At 40.1% G+C, this 21,072-nt stretch overlaps 1 pseudogene; it reads left to right on the top strand.

Annotated features, from left to right (window-relative positions):
• Nucleotides 1-931: 931 nt before the first annotated feature.
• On the top strand, nt 932-19,664 carry LOC127527897 (uncharacterized; annotated as a pseudogene).
• Nucleotides 19,665-21,072: the final 1,408 nt, after the last annotated feature.

Genomic DNA, 21,072 nt, shown 5'->3' with positions numbered 1-21,072 from the left:
TCCATTCAATATGCATCTTGTTTAAGGGTGCTTGACACGTTTAACACAATGCATTAAACAACGAATAGATCAAATATTGAATAATAATTCCGTCTTAATATGTGATGATCCCGAAAACTCCCATCTATTCAATTCTGTTAAAAATTTTCTGCATTATACCGAACCCATTGACATTTTTATGGTCTCTGCATAATGACAGGTTTCAGGCATCCATATTAATGATGCTGTTTCTAAGGAACAATGGATTAGAGGGGTGCTGGGTGCATTCATCAGTTAGTGCAGTTTCAGTCATGGCTCAAGGCTAAGAGTCGGCTGCAGTTCAAATAAGCTTCGAACTTTATATATCTTCAGCTGTGCACAGTGCTAGATTAGATTTTGTACATTTAAACTATTAATAAGCATATGCCATGAAAATGTCATTAAATCGAATGGGTTGCTCCTGTTCACTGTATTTGTCACAGAGAAGTAGTAAAGGCTAATTTTGTTTTATATTGAACAGTAAGTTTCTGCTCTTTAGTTTATGCTTCATAATTTATTGATGGCACAGAAAAAGTCTTCAGTTGTGAGAGCCGTAAGCCCAAAAAATACATGAAGAAATGCATTCTTTTGTAACATACTTCTGTTTGTGATTTTCATGTACATGATATCAAGGTACAACCAAGGATGTGAGGGTGTCCAGATGGGAGGGTAAGAGTAGCAGAATTTCTTTATGCAGGTGATGTTGTCCTCTTTGCTTCATCTGACTGTGACCTTTGGCACGCACTCAAGTGTTTTGCTGCAGAGTGTGAAACGACTAGGATGAGGATCAGTGCCTCCAAGTCTGAGGTCAAGGTGGATTGCTCAGTCCAGGTGAGAACAGCAACTGCCCTTAGTGGAGAAGCTCAGATATCGTAGGATCTTGTTCATGAGTGATTAAATAAAGGGACATGAGATGGACAAACCAACTGAAGTGGTGGCAGCTGTTCTGCAGATGCTGTTCCAGGCCATTTTGGTGAAGCAGGAATCGAGTCTAAAAAGAAAAGTGTTGGTTTACCAGTTGATCTACATTCCTGTTGTCACATATGGTCATGCGCTCTGGGTAATGACTGAAAGAATGAGATTGCAAATACAAGTGAGAGAAATTAGGTTTTTTAGCAGGATGTCTGGGATGACACTCCATAATAGGTTGAGAAGCTCAATGATTTCAGGAGACCCTCAGAGTAATGTTGCTGCACTACTGGATCCAGATGAGCCAGTAGAGGTATTTTGGGCAAGTTGTTAGGATACCCCCAAAACAGCTCCTTCTACAGATGGTCCGGGCATGTCCCTCTGGGTGGAGACCCTGCAGCAAACCAAGGAAAGCCTGGAGGGATAATGTCTCTGGGCTGGCTTGGAAATGTCTGGGAATTCCCAAGAAGAGCTGGAATCTGTAGCTGAGGACAATGTGATCTGGGCTGACTTAATTGGCCTGGTTACACCATGTCCCTCACTAGAAAAAGTGTTTGAGAAGATGAGAGGACACAAGATTAGGCAACAAAATGCTTCTAATTTTGCAGGTTAAAAAAAAATAAATCTCTTATTGGGAATTTCACGCCAGACTGAAGCATTCATTCAATTTCCCAAATATTCTTATTTCAGTATAAGTAAGTCAAATGTTTATATTGCATATTTGAAACAACTGAACTTGATCAAAGTGCTGTACAGAATAACATAAAACACAAATTAAAACAGAGTACCAACTGTGCTCAAGAAAGGATAAATAAACAAATAAAGCAATACAATATAAAACAATAAAAATGGACCACCATAGGCATAAGCAATAACGTTTAGGAATAAATGAAAGAAAAAAGGTAGGTTTTTAAAAGCTCAACAGATGAAACTGATCTAATATCTAAAGGCAATGAGATCAATAACTCAAATGCTATAATGGAGAATGCATGGTCAGCTTTTGATTTCAGTCTGGAATGTGGAACCACAAGCAGAATAAGACCTGAAACTGGACCCAGTAATACACAGGAAGCCAATGATGAGAATCTAGGACTGGTGATATGTGCTCTCATTTCCCTTTACTTTAGAGCACTCTGACTTCAACATTCTGGACAAGTTGCAAACAAGTTAAAGAAGACCGACTTCGACCAGTATATAGTGAATTGTAATAATCTAATCGTCAGGTAACCAAAACATGGACGACCATCTCCAGTAAAGAATGTAACAATTTAATTTTGGAGATCATCTTGACCTGGAAAAAACTAGCTTTTACCACAGAACTGACTTGCCTATCAAATTTAAAGTCAGTGTTCAAAATGACACCCATATTCTTAGCATCTGGTTTTACAAACACTGAGAACCATCCAAAATCAATTGGGGTATCTATTGGGATGATGCACAACTCTGTTTTCTTATCATTTAACTATAGAACGTTATTGGTCATCCATGTGTTTATCTCCTCAAAGCAGTCATCAAGTAAAGAAAAGTTGTCAAGATCATTCAACTTTATAGACAGATAAATTTGACAATCAACAGCATTAAAGAGAAAGAAGACATTATTTGTTTAAATAATGTCTCCTAAAAGGAAGTGGATACCATTAAATAAGGGCAGGCCCCAAAAATGAACATTGGGAGATGCCACAATTAACAGTTTTTGTAAAGGAGTATTCATTTCCAATGTTAACCAACATGGTTCTGTATTCCATTTGAGGGCAGTATGTAGAATACCAACAAAAAATTGTTAAAGAAATAAGTTATGGTCAATTATGGTCAAATGCTGCAAACAGATTTAACTATACTAAAATAACACCATTTCCAGAGTCAGCAGCAGTCAACCCATTAGTAACTTTCAAAATAGCCATGCAATGTCATACTCTGAATCCTGACTGAAACTTCTCCAAAATGTTTTTGGCATTAATAAATACGCTCAAGCTTAGCTAAAACTTATGATAGAGCACAAGTGCTAGCTGGGAACGAAGAACAAAGACAAACGAGTCTGTGTATAATGAGTGCAGTCCCTATAATTTCAATTTTATTGTTTTCCTTTTCAGTAGTGTTGTCTGAGGCAGTAGCTCTAAGTACAGTGCATCCGGAAAGTATTCACAGCGCATCACTTTTTCCATATTTTATTATGTTACAGCCTTTTTCCAAAATGGATTAAATTCATTTTTTTCCTCAGAATTCTACACACAACAACCCCATAATGACAACGTGAAAAAAGTTTACTTGAGGTTTTTGCAAATTTATTAAAAATAAAAACATTGAGAAAGCACATGTACATAAGTATTCACAGCCTTTGCCATGAAGCTCGAAATTGAGCTCAGGTGCATCCTGTTTCCCCTGATCATCCTTGAGATGTTTCTGCAGCTTAATTGGAGTCCACCTGTGGTAAATTCAGTTGATTGGACATGATTTGGAAAGGCACACACCTGTCTATATAAGGTCCCACAGTTGACAGTTCATGTCAGAGCACAAACCAAGCATGAAGTCAAAGGAATTGTCTGTAGACCTCCGAGACAGGATTGTCTCGATGCACACATCTGGGGAAGGTTACAGAAAAATTTCTGCTGCTTTGAAGGTCCCAATGAGCACAGTGGCCTCCATCATCCGTAAGTGGAAGAAGTTCAAAACCACCAGGACTCTTCCTAGAGCTGGCCGGCCATCTAAACTGAGCGATTGGGGGAGAAGGGCCTTAGTCAGGGAGGTCACAAAGAACCAATGGTCACTCTGTCAGAGCTCCAGAGGTCTTCTGTGGAGAGAGGAGAACCTTCTAGAAGGACAACCATCTCTGCAGCAATCCACCAATCAGGTCTGTATGGTAGAGTGGCCAGACGGAAGCCACTCCTTAGTAAAAAGCACATGGCAGCCCGCCTGGAGTTTGCCAAAAGGCACCTGAAGGACTCTCAGACCATGAGAAAGAAAATTCTCTGGTCTGATGAAACAAAGATTGAATTCTTTGGTGTGAATGCCAGGCGTCACGTTTGGAGGAAACCTGGCACCATCCCTACAGTGAAGCGTGGTGGTGGCAGCATCATGCTGTAGGGATGTTTTTCAGCGGCAGGGACTGGGAGACTAGTCAGGATAAAGGGAAAGATGACTGCAGCAATGTACAGAGACATCCTGGATGAAAACCTGCTCCAGAGCGCTCTTGATCTCAGACTGGGGCGATGGTTCATCTTTCAGCAGGACAACGACCCTAAGCACACAGCCAAGATATCAAAGGAGTGGCTTCAGGACAACTCTGTGAATGTCCTTGAGTGGGCCAGCCAGAGCCTAAACTTGAATCCGATTGAACATCTCTGGTGAGATCTTAAAATGGCTGTGCACTGACACTTCCCATCCAACCTGATGGAGCTTGAGAGGTGCTGCAAAGAGGAATGGGCGAAACTGGCCAAGGATAGGTGTGCCAAGCTTGTGGCATCATATTCAACAAAACCTGAGGCTTTAATTGCTGCCAAAGGTGCATCGACAAAGCACTGAGCAAAGGCTGTGAATACTTATGTACATGTGATTTCTCAGTTTTTTTATTTTTAATAAATTTGCAAAAACCTCAATTAATTTTTTTCATGTTGTCATTATGGGGTGTTGTGTGCAGAATTCTGAGGAAAAAAATTAATTTAATCCATTTTGGAATAAGGCTGTAACATAACAAAAGGTGGAAAAAGTGATGCGCTGTGAATATTTTCTGGATGCACTGTATCTATTTAAATCATTTATTAAGGGTTCAGAGTACACCAGCTACTACATGAGCTCCTTAGGTTTTAGTACTCTGCATCCTGTTTCTAGTATCTTTCTTATTATTTATCTATCCATCCATTATCAGACTTACTTGATCCACTACTGGGATGTCACAGCCAACACCTTTGGGTGCAGGTAGGAATAAACCCTAAATGTGTAAATGTGTCATGCACTCAAAAAAGGAAAGTTTGGAGTTAGCAATTAATTTATTAAAAAGATCTGTGGGCTATTGGAGTAAAATTAAAGTCTCTATTTTAAATGAGTTTTTATTAATTCATGCTATACTGAGAAGTGGCGGGTGAAATTGTATAAAGGATGTAATGAATTGTTATATAAATCAATGTAATGTACTGTAGTAATCTATGGTAAACATGCAAGTAAGAATTTCACTATGCTCGTACACTTGGCAATACTACCACTAGTACTGCTACTAAAGGTCATGGCAGTTTGACACATAGTTTGTTCACAATCTGACAGGGTTACTATGGGCTGGCTGACACAAGCATTTAAGCCTAAACTAAACCAACGACAAAAGACTCAGTAAAGTTGACAGATGTGTTATGTGAGCTTGTGCTGTAAACAGTGTTCCCAACATTTTTGTGTGATGGTGAGAAAAACCTTCACTAAAATACAGTTGTAATTTCTGCGGTTTCCAGGCAGCCATAATAGTTATTAACATAATGCTTCTATGGGAATTAAAGTAGCTGTTGCATTATGTAGTACAACAGATCACAAACAACAGCTCAACTTGAAAATTCAAGCAACTTAAAGAAGCACTCACCCAAAAATTATATTTTTTTATATGTTACTTACCCCATGTAGTTTGTAGTGATGGGCAAGAAAAATTTTAAATGTCATGTTTCATCATGAATGGAGAGAAAACCATTTTTTTTGACATAATAGAAGCCAATAGTGGCCAATGCTGTACAATAGCAAACAATGTGAAAAACGTCCATGGACAAAAGAAAAAAGCTCATGTTATTTTGTTTCCACATGTCTGTTATCCAGTCATTATGCTCAAAACATGCAAAATGCATGTTTTGGTTTTGCAAAAATATTGTTATAGAGTACACACATAAACAGGAAACCTAAAGCCTAATAGGATTAATATTTTAAATTGAAAAGCCACCTCTCCCCATCATTTGTTCAAAATTCCTATCTTTAATTAAAAAAAAGTGACTCTAATAAGGGTTTAGGTTTCTTATCTAAGTGTCCATCCATCCATCCATCCATCATCCAACCCGCTATGTCCTAACTACAGGGTCATGGGGGTCTGCTGGAGCTAATCTCAGCCAACACAGGGTGCAAGGCAGGAAACAAACCCCGGGCAGGGTGCCAGCCCACAGCAGGGTACACACTCACACACCAATCACACACTAGGGACAATTTAGAATCGCCAATGCACCTAACCTGCATGTCTTTGGACAGTGGGAGGAAACCGGAGTACCCGGAGGAAATCCACGTAGACACGGGAAGAACATGCAAACTCCATGCAGGGAGGACCCGGGAAGCGAACCCAGGTCTCCTAACTGCGAGGCAGCAGCGTTACCCCCTCTGTGCCACCTTATCTAAGTGTATGCTGATATTTCCGAGAGTAACTATATATAATATTTTAGCAGAAAAAGCATGAATTGAAGTTTTAGACCAATCAAACTGAAGAGAAACTTGTCTGTCCAGTGTCTCCTGTTTGTAATGCTATGACAGAATGAAAAAAGAAAAAGAAAGTGCAGAGAAAACTGATGAATTTGCCATACTTGGAATAATTGCATTTCAGAATGTAGCAAAGTCACACTACTTTGGAAATTTTTAAATTGTGCTGAAAAGTTGTAATTTGTTATCCCCTGTGATTCCTAATTATGTAATCTTACATCCTCAAGGTAATGAGATCCACCAACTGTAACTGCTAAATCTGACATGCCTTTTGACTAGAAGTCGTATACAGTATCTCTGGCTTTGGTAGCTTTCAAGGTAATGTTTACAATACATCATACTCAAATGTTAGCACAGCGTTTCTCAACCTTTAAGTATTTGCGACCGAGTTTTCATAACAGTTTTAATCGCGCCCCTCTAACGTTTTTTTGAAAGGAGCTCACTAATACTAATTTGTTCTTTTTTAATTAATGATATATCATAGATGCATATTTTATTATACCTACTTAACTTTTATCGACATTTATCTAACTCTATATTTATTTTTCTAGTATCAGAATGTAGTTTAAGTTAATTTGTTTTGGTTTCAATAGATGTATTTTTCATATTTTTGATTCTTGTTTACTTTTTTTCACAACTTCGTACCCCCTTTTTTGTTACTTCGGGGGCGCATCCCACAGTTTGAGAACTGCTGTGTTAGCATATGTCAAGAACTGTAAGTTTTAGTGAGCTGTAAAAATATAGATACATTTGACTGACATTACTTATGTAATATGCATCTTTAAAGATGTAGATCAATGTGTCTATCTTCTATAATTTGCTTGTAACAAATGAGATCACGCTATAACTGTGTTGGAACAAGGTCATGTCTTCCTCATGTTTTGGCAGGTCACATAGAGATTTGTAGTTATTAATTGTGCGTGTAACCAAATACTTTTGTAAATGACACAACAATGTAAAAATTAATTTATTCCTGAGGAATGCAATGCAAGCCTTGAAGCTTGGTGTTTATGGTAATGGCAATTGAGGAGTTTTACAGGACGAACTAGAGGAAGCCATTCAGTCCATTACACTTGTTTGGTTAGCTAACTTACTCCAGTTTATGATCGAGTTACTCTTGTAACAGAGGCGCTATATAGGCATCTGACCCGACACAGATGGACACAGAGGCACGTATGAAACAACAAGAGAGTTTATTTTTCTTCACCCGTGGGCGCACATCTTCCCTGTGACCCACAGGCAATACACAGTCCCAAACTCCACACAAAGAATCACAACACAGTTTTCTCCTTTACCACCACTCCTCCTGAAGCTTAGTCCTCCTCCTCCCGACTCTGGCCCCCAAGTGGTGGTGGCTGGCCCTTTTATAGCCCACCCGGAAGCGTTCCTTCCAGGTGCTTGACCACCTGGTCCTAATTGCACTTCCAGTTGGGGCTGAAGATTCGTCCAGGGGCTGCTGACTCCATGCAGCTCCCACTAGCGGCCATCCGAGCTCCCAACCAGGCTGTGGAGGACTCCATCTCCCATGGAGCCATGCGACAGGTTGGGGGATCACCATCCGCCAGGGAGGCTGCCACCAAGCGTCCCGGGGGAGGTATTGAGCTGCCCATGGTTGCTCCCCCGGAACAGATGCAGCAGGGGCGTCCCTGCCGGGCATGGGACCCAGCTGTCCATCACACTCTTTAAAAGCTGATCAGGATTTCTCCATAGTCTGTTCCAGGTATTCACAACCCAAGGTATGAAGGATTGCTTCCTTGACTCTAACGTCAATGCCAAAACTTTCAACCAGTGTCCTTAAGGATGTGCTTTGCTATTTAAATGAAAGAATTCTTCCTCAGTAATGTAAACGCTTGCACCCGAGACAAGAAGTAACCCCATCAGATAGTAAACTGAAACCCCAGAACATTCCTAGGGTAGAAGGTTTCCTCTTTTACCAGAACCTCAGGTGACTTATGTAAGAGGTGTGGAAATATCACGAAAAAAAGAAGATCCACAAAGATAAAGTTTTGGGGACCATCCCCATATATTGTCCAATGGACAAAAAGAAAGCAAAGTAAAGCGATGTAAATGATCAAAAGTACTGTATTAGGACATTTGACAAAATATATGAAGCAAGATGGCATTTTTATACAGATGGAAATATGGGTACAGGAAATGGTTGGTAGGAAATGACGTTGAATGCAGGAGCCGGAAACGACATCATTTTGGAGGAACCAGAAGTGAAGTCATTCATAGTGGCTGGAAGTGATGTCATGACGGGGCATCGGAAGTGACGTCATGGTGGCCATTTTGGAACCCGGAAATGAACGTAATTATTTTTCCTTGGTTTTCCTGTTGAGAGATGAAGAGATTCAGGTAAGTACCATGTGACAACCCCTCGTCTCGGAATATTTCACTCACCTTTAGGCTTTTTGACTGCCTCCTAATCACATGTGTGTGACAGAAGTTATTACAGCTGGAGGTTCTGCAGGTACTTGGCAATTATCCAATAATTCAACTCCAGACATGGGAGCTCAACGTTTGACATTTACAGACTAAATATTAAAAATAAATCCAGAGATTGAAAGGACAAATTTACACAAGGAAGACTGAGTGAAATCCAAAGATTAAGTTCCAAACAATAACAATGAAAATGTGAATTGTGGATGCAACATTTGAGATATGAACTATGAGATTTAAAGTGCCCAATAAACAGACAAAAGAATTGAAAAGGACTTCTATGCACATCGAAAGAAAGAAAAGAATAGACTCTTTTGATATTTCAGAGAGGCTAGAAAAATCTGTTTACAGCAGCTCTGAAGGGCAAGTAAGGTTAATTTCAAGGATTACTGTAAGGCTGATCTAAGAAGAGGATTAAAGTAGCTAAAACAGACCAAATTCACATTTGAATGAGTTGCACATCTTGAGAGCTTACAATTGGAAAGCCAAGTCATGAAATGGGCAGAGCTGCAGACAACTTTGCCCCTTCACTGAGGTTGAACTTGATTTCCATTCCTGGCTGGGTTCCCAACTCCATGCAGTGTACGATATCTCTCCATGTTCCCTTGGGGTATCTCCCACAGTCTAAGTAAAAGTCAATTAGCTACTGTAAATTGTTGCAATGAAATAATGTTTAGTATTTCAAAATACATTTTCAAATTGCTGGAAACAATGGAGTAACATGTGCCAGTAAGTCTATTTAAAGCTATCTTTAGAATATCAGAATATGCATTTTAATTTAATCTCAGTAATTATTTGTTATAAATGGAACTTCTCATATATAGAATAAAAGTTGATCTGGGTATCTTGAAACATATTTTTAGATATCTTAAAGTGAGGTTCAGCTCAGGAAGAAAGATAATTCATTTCAAGATGTTTTCATTTATTGTCCAGTTTCATTACCACTTGGTTTGACCAAGAATCTGCGACTGCTTGTTTTAAAAGCCAATGCCTATTTATTTGTGATGTGTATTCTGCAGCCAGTCCTGTGATTTGCTTGTGTTTTCTAGTACGTACAAATGGATTTATCAATTAGTAAAATTTGTCAAATTGTCTTCATTAAAGAAAACAGCAACTTACAAAGCTGAGTTAGATACAAGACAACCACGAGATGCCTTTACAGCGACTTTGTTCTATTTCAGAGTAGCCAAAAATTCACTTACAGTCACTAATATGGTGCTGATTAAGAGCCCATTCACACCTTTCTAGTGTTTTAGTTCTATACCAGAACACTCCTAAATTGCTTGAAAAGTTATTTGTCATTTCTTTCAATGACACTATTCACACCTAAGCGTTTTAGCAGCAAGTGGTTTGGAAAATTCCTGCATGCTGCAGTTGTCCAGAATTTTCTGGCAAACACTTGTTCCATTGAAATCAATGGTAACACTCATAAAATGCTGGTAACAGAGCATTTTGCAAGTGTTTTTATGGGAAGTTAACGCCTGTTCTTGGATTAAGCAGATCATTGAAGCAACGAGAAGAAAATGTCACTGCCCTATTGCACACACATATATCAGTCTTCTAGTGATAGCCATTGAGAGACACGTTAAAGTATTTAAAAAAATAATTCAAAAAAAGTTCTAGGTATACATTTAGTTTTAATCAGATTAAAGTTTATTACAGATATTTTAACAAATAGGCAGATTGGTAGAGGGGTAAATTAATCTGCTCAGTTTAGGGTCATTGGGTGCCAGTGATTATCGCAGAAGCACTAAGTGTAATGCATGACGCACGCATGGTGGACAGTCCATAGGTTATTTTCAGGCCTCATTCGCACAACCAAGCAGGAAGGAGTAAGCTGTGTGCAATCCAGTAACAGAAACATATTAATAAAGTATTTGTTTAGTTTTAATCTAGTTATTTGCTAAAAATATTTTGAAACAGTGTGATTTGGCAGCCAATGTCAACCTGGGGGCCTAGATTGGAGACGGATGTTATTTACTTCATGGACTGCTTTCTTAATCGAGATAAATCAATGACACATTTCATGTATTCAGTGCTAAAACAGGTAACAATACTCCATTCAACACACTCACTAATACTGATCAAACCACCAACGCATGGGCAAATGCAAATCCCATATGGCGCTGTTAGGAATAGTTCTGCGTTACCACTCGGCCTATTTGTTAAAACATCTCTACTAAACTTTAGCCCAGTTAAAACTAATTGTATACCTACAACTTTTGTTGAATTCTTGTTGCTTAATTGCAAGCTATGTACCGTAATCTGTCACTTAATAGATGTCACTAGAAGACTAATGCTTGTGCATGCAATATGCCAGCATTTTTTATTTCTAGCTTCAATGAGCTGTTTTGACCCTGTGTTAGGATATAGCGGGTTGGATAATGGATGGATGTTTCATCCAGGAAGAGGCATTAACTTCCTGTAAAAACACTCCCAAAGTGTGTTTTATGTGTTTTATGAGTGTTATCGTTGATTTCAATGGAACAAGCGTTTGGCTGGACAACTGCTGCATGCAGGAATTTTCTAAACCACTCACTGTTAAAACACCTAGGTGTGAATAGTGTCATTGAAAATAATGGCAGATACCTTTTCAAGCAGTTTAGCAGTGTTCAGGTTTAGTGCTAAAATGCTAGAAAAATGTCTAGATGTGAATGGCCCCACCCAAAGAGTTACCACTTTACAATGTACATACATTTTCAGAACTGACATAAACACAAGGATGAAGAAGTAAAATCCACACCGGAAGTGACAAGGCTGAGATCTGAAGCCAGGCTTCTGGAGCAATGAGGTTTCATGAAATCCCCATTTTCTGGAAATTAAATTAACTTAAATTTTAGATACTACATATTAATCTTTATTTGGTTTGCTGCACTAAAGCAAAAAAAGGCCAAAATACATGTAGTTTGAGTTGGAATTTTGAAAAAATAAATTTAAAACATATTTAAAACACAAATAATATAAAATAAAAAAACTGAAAGAGAAGTCAAAAACAGAACAGAGAGTCATGAAACAGAAGAAGGCATAACAGAGGCATTTAGGAGTGGATAAGAAGATGCTTTTGCTCCTAAAATAATTGATTTAAATGAAATTGGCAATTTAAATTGCCTTACCTTATATAAGTTGTGATTAATAAGGCCTATGTTAATGATGGGTACAAAAGATTTTCTTTGTGATAGTGAGTTCCCTACAGTTTGTTTCAATGACACAAAAAGATCATCTCAGTATTGATAGCACTTTATGAAAGGTTTAGAAAAAGTGCACAGTTAAGAGTGCAGCCAACCCAAAACTATATGAACCAATTTACTCTTTTATAATAGAAGTAATTTCAACAAACTGCTATTGAACAAAAAAAAAAAGATTTTCTTATTCTAAATTTCATATCTACTGAAACATTCATTCAATGTTCCAAAATCATTAATTTCAGTATAATGTTGTGAGGCCCCATAGTGCTTCCTAGTAACATCAGGAGCAAGGCAGAAATCACCCCTGACTGGACGCCTGCCCATCACAGCACACACTTAATCAAATTGGTGTAATTTGCAGTCTCAACTTAAACTGAAATTGGTTGGCCTGGTAGTGCACAGTTCAAGAATGGCTACTGGTCACTAGATAGATAGATAGATAGATAGATAGATAGATAGATAGATAGATAGATAGATAGATAGATAGATAGATAGATAGATAGATAGATAGATAGATAGATAGATAGATAGATAGATAGATAGATAGATAGATACTTTATTAATCCCAAGGGGAAATTTACATACTCCAGCAGCAGCATACAGATACAAAAAAACAATATTAAATTAAAGAGTAATAAAAATGTAGGTAAAAACAGACAATAACTTTGAATAATGTTAACATTTACCCCCCGGGTGGAATTGAAGAGTCGCATAGTTTGGGGGAGGAATGATCTATTCAGTCTGTCCTGTCCTGTGGAGCAGGACGGTGACAGCAGTCTGTCGCTGAAGCTGCTCTTCTGTCTGGAGATGACACTGTTTAGTGGATGCAGTGGATTCTCCATAATTGATAGGAGCCTGCTGAGCGCCCGTCGCTCTGCCATGGATGTCAAACTGTCCAGCTCCATGCCTACAATAGAGCCTGCCTTCCTCACCAGTTTGTCCAGGTGTGAGGCATCGTTCTTCTTAATGCTGCCTCCCCAGCACACCACTGCGTAGAAGAGGGCACTTGCCACAACCGTCTGATAGAACAGCTGCATCATCTTATTGCAGATGTTGAAGGACGCCAGTCTTCTAAGGAAGTATAGCCGGCTCTGTCCTCTCTTGCAACATCAACAACAACAACATTTATTTATATAGCACATTTTCATACAAAAAGTAGCTCAAAGTGCTTTACATAATGAAAAGAAGAAAAATAAAAGACAAAATAAGAAATTAAAATAAGACAACATTAGTTAACATAGAAAGGAGTAAGGTCCGATGGCCAGGGTGGACAGAAAAAACAAAAAAAAACTCCAGAAGGCTGGAGAAAAAAATAAAATCTGTAGGGGTTCCAGGCCACGAGACCACCCAGTCCCCTCTGGGCATTCTACCTAACATAAATGAAAAGGACACAGAGAATCAGAATTGGTAGTCCAGTCCAATTTATCATCCAGTTGCACTCCCAGGTATTTATAGGTCTGCACCCTCTGCACAGTCACCTCTGATGATCACGGGGTCCATGAGGGGCCTGGTCCTCCTAAAATCCACCACCAGCTCCTTGGTTTTGCTGGTGTTCAGGTGTAGGTGGTTTGAGTTGCACCATTTATCAAAGTCCTTGATTAGGTTCCTATACTACTCCTCCTCCTGCCCACTCTTGATGCAGCCCATGATAGCAGTGTCGTTAGCGAACTTTTGCACGTTGCAGGACTCCGAGTTATATTGGAAGTCCGATGTATATAGGCTGAACAGGACCGGAGAAAGTACAGTCCCTTGCGGCGCTCCTGTGTTGCTGACCACAATGGCAGACCTGCAGTTCCCAAGACGCACATACTAAGGTCTGTCTTTAAGATAGTCCACGATCCATGCCACCAGGTATGAATCTACTCCCATCTCTGTCAGCTTGTCCCTAAGGAGCAGAGGCTGGATGGTGTTGAAGGCACTAGAGAAGTCTAGAAACATAATTCTTACTGCACCACTGCCTCTGTCCAAGTGGGAGAGTGATCGGTGTAGCATATAGATGATGGCATCCTCCGCTTCCACCTTCTCCTGGTATGCTAACTGCAGAGGGTCGAGGGCGTGGTGGATCTGTGGCCTCAGGTGGTGAAGCAGCAGCCTCTCCATGGTCTTCATCACATGTGACATCAAAGCGATAGGCCTGAAGTCATTCAGCTCACTAGGACGTGATACCTTTGGGACTGGGGTGATACAAGATGTTTTCCAAAGCCTCGGGACTCTCCCCTGTTCCAGGCTCAGGTTGAGGATGCGCTGTAGAGGACTCCCCAGCTCCAGCGCACAGACCTTCAGCAGTTGTGTTTGATTGGTGACCAATCCTGCTAATTGAGGGCTGGAGGGGAAACGGGGCTTTCTTATTTATTTTATAAACAACCTTTCCAAATAGGTGACTTGTGAGGAAAAAAGAACAAAATATAAACTGTTCCTGAAAATGGATCATGTCATTAATAACTTTCAGCAGGTATTTTAGGGACTGGGATACATTGTGGTTAGAGCAGCTGCATCACACTTTATGGACCTTGATTCAATTCCATGCCCTTTTTGTGTATAGTCTGCATGTTCTCACTGTGTGAGTAAGTTTCCTCTCAAATTTCACAACTACACAATCAGTAATTTTAAATTGGACTGATGTCCCACATAGTGCTAGTTCCTGTTTGGTTCTCCTTGGGTAGACTCTGACTCCTTACAAATCTGTTATGGATATATGTAGTTTTATGAATAAAATTATTGAACATGGTTGGCTGGGATTGGCTCCAGCAGACCCTGTGACCCTGTGTTCGGATTCAGCGGGTTGGAAAATGGATGGATGGATATTTATATTTACTATTTTGTATATTTATATATATATATATATATATATATTATCACACATGCGCAAGTAGGAGGCAGCTAAAGGGTTTGAGTAATTGTAATACCATATCAGACCAGGGGGCGGCAGGGTGCACTGATTGTCTTTCTCAGTTCCTTGTACACAATTCCTGGGAAATCTCACCCAGTTCTGGCGCCTTTGATGATGTCACTTCCGATTCTGGTGCATTTGATGGCATTACTTCCGGTCCCGGTGCCTTCCGGTTCTGGCCACGATGACATAATTTCCTCTAAAGGCCTTTAAAGCCGCCATCTTTCTTCCAGTCAAACTTTTCTATTTTGTGAACATCTCTGTTCAATTATTTAACCTTTTTGCCGACTGGATATATTATACGGATGGCTGCCCCAAATCTTTATGATGTCTGGAGTGCATTTCTTATCACAATATATAAAAAAACAATAATCACACTACAGGTTAGTTTGTCAATCCATCGACTGAAAGTAAAATCTGGAGAACAAAAAATATTTTAGAAATCAGATTAAAGTTAGGTATTTACTACTGATAAGAAAACTACACTAAAACCATTCACTCACTTCAGGGAGTAAACAGCATACACCACCATGCATTTTGTGAACTGTCCTTTCTAGTACAAGGTTACAAAGAGGCAGTGCTGATCTCAGTAAAACTGTGACATCGCAAATTTTAAATGTACAGTACTTCATGGATGATAGATGATCTACTACAAAAAGTCACCAACATCTCTCTATGCACCAAAGATAAAAGAAAATGTTGGAATTTAATTGCATCTGGCCCCTTACCAAGAATATATAGAGGGGATGTAATTTATAGCAGATTGCATTCCCTTCACTGCTAGCTAGAAACCTGGTGTGCAAATAAAAGCATAGCCTTTGTGAACAATTGGGATAATTTTTGGGAAGGGCCTGGATTTTTCAAGAGATGGTCTTCATCCTAACTGGAGGGGATCTTATGCATTATGCCAAAATATGGCAGCAACTCTGCCTGGCTGACTGATTAGAGCACCACCCAGGCCGCAGTCATGTGATCTTAAATTACAGGTTGTTGTTTATCCCACCTGTTACTTTCCTGAAGCTGTTACCCATAATCCCTGTTGTGGGGCATCCAGTAAATTTAGTCATGATACAGACCTTAAATTACTTGAGAACCAAGAAATAAGGTGTATAATTAGACCAAGAGATAAAACCAGACCCTGCACCAGAGGCATCTGTAATATAAATTTACTTCAAATTAAAATGAAAAATATATCAGCAGTTCAGAAATAAGCATGCAGTTTTAAATGCTGCTTATTGAACAATCCATCCATTTTCCAACCCGCTGAATCCGCACACAGGGTCACGGGGGTCTGCTGGAGCCAATCCCAGCCAACACAGGGCACAAGGCAGGAACCAATCCTGGGCAGGGTGCCAACCCACCGCAGGACACACACAAACACCAAGCACACACTAGGGCCAATTTAGAATCGCCAATCCACCTAACCTGCATGTCTTTGGACTGTGGGAGGAAACCGGAGTGCCCGGAGGAAAGCCACACAGACACGGGGAGAACATGCAAACTCCACGCAGGGAGGACCCGGGAAGCAAACCCAGGTCCCCAGATCTCCCAACTGCGAGGCACTATCCACTGCGCCACCGTGCCGCCCTTATTGAACATTCGCTCTCTTGGAAGTAAAGCTGTTTTGGTAAATGATATTATATTAAGTACAAAATCTGATCTGTGTCTTCTAACTGAAACCTGGCTTAGTAAATGTGACACTGTTTCCCTAGCTGAGGCATCACCAGATGGATACTCGTTCCTTCATAAGTCTATAGATTCTGGTCGAGGAGAAGGAGATATGGTGTCTCGCAGGGCTCAGTACTGGGACCTTTACTGTTTTCACTTTACATGCTTCAGCTGGGATCTATCATTAGAAAACATAATGTTAATTTTCACTCGTATGCAGATGACACCCAGTTATACCTTTCATTTAGATCAAATGAAGTTTCTCCAATGTTGTCTTTAATTAGTTGTGTTAGTGAATTAAAGGACTGGATGGATGAGAACTACTTGTCTTTAAACATTGATAAAACAGAGATGTTAATTGTTGGAGAGAATAACGCTGATCACAATAATATTTTGTCATCATTTAACTCAGTTGGAATCACCATTCATTTTACTGAATCAGCCTGCAATCTAGGAGTTATCTTTGACTCTAGCATGTCATTTAAAGCGCACATTACAAAGTTGTCTAAATCATGTTTCTTCCATCTTAAAAATATTGGGAAATTAAGGCGCTTTCTAAATAAACAGGATTCTGAGAAATTAATTCATGCATTTATTTCTAGTAGGATTGACTACTGCAATGTGGTGTTCACTGGATGTTCAAACTGTTCTTTTTACAGCCTCCAGTTAATCCAAAATGCTGCTGCAAGAATTATTACAAGAACAAGAAAAAAACGAACACCTAACTCCAGTTCTTAAATCCTTACACTGGCTCCCTTTTAAGTTTAGGGCAGATTTCAAAATCCTCCTTTTAACATATAAAGCATTAAATGGCCAAGGTCTAGCTTACTTGTCTGAACTTATCATGGCTTACAAACCAGAGTGCACATTAAGATCTCAAGTTGCCAGTCTGCTTATGATTCCAAGGATTAATAAAATAACAGTGAGAGTTTGTGGCTTTAGTTACAGGGCTCCTAAACTGTGGAATGGTCTGCCTGCTATTATAAGAGATGCCCCTTCAGTCTCAGCTTTCAAATCCCGGCTGAAGACTCACTCAGTTTAGCATATCCTGAATAAAGCTGCTGATCAACTGTACAGACTGCATCTCTGTTGTTAGTCATTAGCACTAAAACATAAGTAACACGATAGTTATTATTTGTTACTAACCCTCACCTCTTCTGTTTCTCTTCTCAGTACTCAAATGTGGCACTTTGTGCCACGGTCCACCTGCCAAGTTGTTTTGCCTGTCTAAGGTAAAGTCATCTCTGATGGAAGATCACAGGAATCGTTGGGTAGAGGGGTCCACTCATCGGATTGGCTGGCCCAACGCTATCTCAGCTGTGGAATGGCCAATAGGGGGATCCAGCTTGACAGCTGAGGTCTCCAGGACTCTAAACAAATCCAAATCATATTATGTGATATCATCTACTGTTAAATTCTGCTCTGTACTTATAATATTCTTATTATACTAATATACTGCATTGTACTGTATTGAGGATTTGTTCTGTTCCGTGTATTGTATTGTATTGACCTCCTTCTTTTTGACACCCACTGCATGCCCAACCTACCAGGAAAGGGGGTTCTCTCTTTGAACTGCCTTTCCCAAGGTTTCTTACATTTTTTTTTCCCTACTAGGTTTTTTTGGGAGTTTTTCCTTGTCTTCTTAGAGAGTCAAGGCTGGGGGGCTGTCAAGAGGCAGGGCCTGTTAAAGCCCATTGCGGCACTTCTTGTGTGATTTTGGGCTATACAAAAATAAATTGTATTGTATTATCATCATTTCACTCAGCTCAGGCACATTTCCTGCCATCTTCAAACACGCTCTGATAACCCCACTTCTCAAAAAAACAACACTTGATCCATCCCAAGTTAACAATTGCAAGCCTGTCTCTCTCTCCTATCCTTTCTTCCAAAACACTTGAATGTGCTGTTTCTAACCAGGTTCCTTCCTTCCTTGTACAGAATAGATTGCTCGATACCAACCAGTCCAGCTTCAAGAGGAACTAATCAACTTAGACAACTCTACTGACTGTGGTCGAACAGCCACAATTTTCTAGAGCTACCAACATGTCATAGGTCTTTATAGATCTCTCCTCTGCCTTCGACATGGTCAACCACATCATTGTTCTTGCCACCCTCTTTGACCTTGGCACCGCTGGGACTGCTCTCAAATGGTTTGAGTCCTACATCTCAGGCAGATCCTATAGTGTGTCCTGGTGAGGAGAGTTGTCAAGGGCACATCAGAAAAGAACAGGGGTGCCCCAAGAATTGGTGCTGGGTCCTCTACTTTTCTCTCTGTACACCACCTCACTGGGCTCCATGCTCCAATCCCATGGGTTCTCTTATCAGTGCTGACGATCCACAGCTGTACCTGCCGCTCCTTCCTGAGGACAACATGGTATCAGCTAGAGTCTCTGCATGTCTTACTGATATCTCAACCTGGATGAAGGACCACCATCTACCGCTTAACCTGGCAAAAACCGAGCTTCTTGTGATCCTGGCCATCCAGTCTGTTCAACTCTCAATCTCTGTATAGCTTGGCTCACTGTTGCTAACACCAACCAAATCAGTATGCAACCTTGGGGTAGTGACTGATGAGCAGTTATCTTTTTCTGACCACATTTCTGCTATTTCTCATTCATGCAGGTTCATTCTGTAGAACATCTGCAAGATCAGACCTTATCTGACAGAGCACGCAACACAACCTCTGGTCCAGGCTTTGGTTTTGTCACATCTAGATTACTGCAACTGGCATCTGGTAGGAGTACCTGCATGTGCTATCAAGCCACTGCAAATGGTCCAGAATGTAGCAATTCATCTTGTATTTAACCAGCCAAGATGGGCACATGTCACTCCTCTCTTCAGGAAGCTACACTGGCTCCCTTTAACAGCACACATTAAATTCAAATCCCTGATGCTTGCTTACACAGTAGTCAATGTATCAGCTCCTGTGTATATGGAGACTCTGGTGAGGTACTACGCACCTTCTTGGCCAATCAGGTCTGCCAGTGAACAGTGTCTGGTGATGCCACCTCTGCATTGTATCAAGTATCAATTCAGACTCTTTTCCTGTATAGTTCCCAGTAGGTGGAATAAGCTGCCCACCTCCACCAGAACCACTAACTCCCTCGATATACTTAAGAAACAATTGAAAACCTGTCTGTTCTGTGAATATCTGTCTAATTGATTGAAGGGGGAAAAACTTTGCTCTGTGATCTTTAATATTTCTGGTTGATATGTTCTTACATTAAGTTTAACTGTTATTCTATGATTGTGGTCATCAACTTTTGTTACATGTCCTACTACACTTGCTGAACAAACAGGCCCTAGCCTAATGTTACTCAAACATGTTACCTCTTTTGTAAATTGCTTTGAATAAAAGTGTCTGCCAAGCAAATAAATGTAAATCTACTAATGAACTTAATGTGCTGGCTGGTAAATTTACTTGCAGTCCATTTTTATTAGCAACCCTTCAAGATAGTGGTTGTGTGCAGCCGGTTTCTAAACGAAACTTGTTTATTTCCCATATCATATTCATAAAATATTAACATTTGTAACTTTGAAAGAAGATGGCACAGTGGCCAGCACTACTGCTTCACAGTTCCAGGAGATTGGGTTGAAATCTCAGACCAATTACTGCATGCATTTTTCTCTCGCATCACCAAACACATGCATATTAGGGAACACTATATTGCCAAAAGGTGTTCAGGTTGAGGTTTGAGCTCTGTCAAGTTCCTTCATGTCTTTATGGACCTGGCTTTGTACACAGGGGCACAGTCATGCTGGAACAGAAAAGGGCTTTTCCCCCAATCTGTTGCCACAAAGTTTTAAGATCATGATTGGTTAAAATGCCTTTGTATGCTGTAGCATTAACAGTACTCTTCAGTACAGCCAATGGGCCCAAACCCTGAAAAACTGCCCCAGACCATTATTCCTGCTCCAACAAACATTTCAATAGGTACTAGGCAGTCTGGAAGGTAGCAGTCTCCTGGCATCTGCCAAACCCAGATTCATCCATTAGACCAACAGATAGTGAAATGTGATTCATCACACCCGAGAGGGCATTTCCACTACTTCAGAGTCCAATGGTAGCATACTTTACACCACTCCAGCCAAAATTACGCATAGTGTGAAGGCTTGTGTGAAGTTGCTTGGCCATAAAAACACATTTTATGAAGCTTCCAACACCCAGGTTTTGTGCTTAAGTTGCTTCCTGAGGCAGTTTGGAACTCTGTTCTGATTGATGCAAATGAAGATAGGGGACTTCCACACACTGTGCATTTCAGCACTCAGCGGCTCTGCTCCTTGAACCTGCGTATTCTATCTCCTTTGTGGCTGAAATGTTGTTGCTACGAGATATTTCTACTTCATTATAATACAGTAACATTTACAGTTGACCAGGGAAGATCTTGCAGAGCAAAAAGTTCATTGTATTGTACTCACCTGTGGCACATTTACTTCAATGACATGTCATATTTAACATCACTGAACTCTTCGGTATAATCCACTCTACTGCCAATACTAGTAGAGATTGATACCGATTTCTTTGATTTGATGCAC

This window comes from Erpetoichthys calabaricus, chromosome 1 (assembly GCF_900747795.2).
Source record: "Erpetoichthys calabaricus chromosome 1, fErpCal1.3, whole genome shotgun sequence".
NCBI classification, from domain to species: Eukaryota; Metazoa; Chordata; class Cladistia; order Polypteriformes; family Polypteridae; genus Erpetoichthys; species Erpetoichthys calabaricus.
The sequence above is the reverse complement of the archived record's forward strand: the minus strand, read 5'-3'. Positions and strand labels throughout refer to the sequence as shown.